The sequence below is a fragment of the Electrona antarctica genome (genome assembly GCF_951216825.1).
Source record: "Electrona antarctica genome assembly, chromosome: 24".
Classification (NCBI taxonomy): Eukaryota; Metazoa; Chordata; class Actinopteri; order Myctophiformes; family Myctophidae; genus Electrona; species Electrona antarctica.
Genome location: NC_136803.1, coordinates 22199341 through 22201198, shown reverse-complemented (window position 1 = coordinate 22201198; position 1858 = coordinate 22199341).

Below are 1858 nucleotides of genomic sequence, written 5' to 3'. Positions count from 1 at the left end.
CTTGGCCAGTTCACACTGTGTAAAAGAGACTTTAGTCTCAATGTGGTTTTTACCTTAGAGTATATATGAATAGAGACGGCACCCGGAGGAAACCCTGAGGCGAAATGGACATTGTGGCCGAATTTGGTATTGCAGCTCGAGCCAGCTCGCGTTGACTATCCTTGCGCATGTTCATGTTATTTGGCCCATGAAACATGAAGGCTATATGTTTCGTATGTGAACGCACACAAATGGCACAATGAGTTTCAACGGCCGTTCATGTGTTTGGGGAAAATCATCCCAGAATGCACTCTGTTCCTACCCGGAAGGAGGAGTGAAATCGCCTCATGCGCTTTTGAGCAACTTAATGCAAGTGGATGCATGGAGGAGAACTCGGGTGCCGTCTCTATTCATATATACTCTAATTTACTGGTTAAATATAGGTTAAATAAAACAACAACAATATAGCGCCACAGGACATTGCTGGACATAAATTCACACAATGGCCTCCATCTGTCCACCCGGACTCGGACCCAGACTCTGTCCCTGAGTGGAGGCTGGGGACAGTAAAAAGACCCAGACTCTGTCCCTGAGTGGAGGCTGGGGACAGTAAAAAGACCCAGACTCTGTCCCTGAGTGGAGGCTGGGGACAGTAAAAAGACCCAGACTCTGTCCCTGAGTGGAGGCTGGGGACAGTAAAAAGACCCAGACTCTGTCCCTGAGTGGAGGCTGGGGACAGTAAAAAGACTCTGTCCCTGAGTGGAGGCTGGGGACAGTAAAAAGACTCTGTCCCTGAGTGGAGGCTGGGGACAGTAAAAAGACTCTGTCCCTGAGTGGAGGCTGGGGACAGTAAAAAGACTCTGTCCCTGAGTGGAGGCTGGGGACAGTAAAAAGACTCTGTCCCTGAGTGGAGGCTGGGGACAGTAAAAAGCGACCATGGGTAGAAGGCGGACGAGAGAGAGAGGAAATGAGAACGGGCGGGGTGGGGGGTGGGGGTGGGGGGGAAATGAGACGGGGAGAGCTCCAAGTGACCGTTTGATGGCTAATTAATTCAGCCGCGTGACCCGTGAAAAGGTGAACTGCATGGCAGACGGCAACAAATGGCACCGCTCTGGTTTTTTTCCTAGTCGAGGGACATCCGTGGACAAAGCCTAGTAGGGTGACCATGATGTCCCTCTTTGCGTGGGACAGACGGTCCCTCATTTCTCGTAACTCAGACTTTTCAGGCGTCCCACGGTCCCACAAATTGAGACCCTGTAGGCCTATGTCCCACATTGTGACTGGCAGGCAGCAGTGTTCAAATGCCCTAAAAAGTTATTTTGGTAAACGGTGTTTAAGCCAAGGGCAAACTGCTTATTCTCTCTCTGACTTGTACATATATATACGGATCCGAGAAAGACCCCCTCAAAAATAAAACCTAGGGGGTGGGGGCTGGATGACAGTGATGCCCCCCCCCCCCCCCAATTGAATTATTTAGCTACTCCACAAACATCCCCCCCCCTGCCAACGCAAGAGAAGAAGGAAGGGGGCGCCTCCCCTCGCCTTGAGTTATGACAGGGAACGGGACTTCGGTGGCGGGCTGCCTCGGGAATAATAGGCCTTTATGGGGCTAAGTTATGAGAGAGAGACAGAGAGAGAGAGAGAGATTCTCTCACTTAGCCAAACCGAGTGCCACTTCATTCGTCGGCAGCACAGGAGAGAGAGAGAGAGGGGGAGAGAGAGAGAGAGATAATGAACGCCCACCGTTTTGCTGCTTACTTCATAAACTTGTCACATAAGACCCCTTTTTCATTTTATTTTCTGAAGAAAAAAAACAAACCAAAATGTTTTATCCCCCCCTCCCCCCCCCCCCCCCCCCCCGCGCCAGACGCCACTCCCC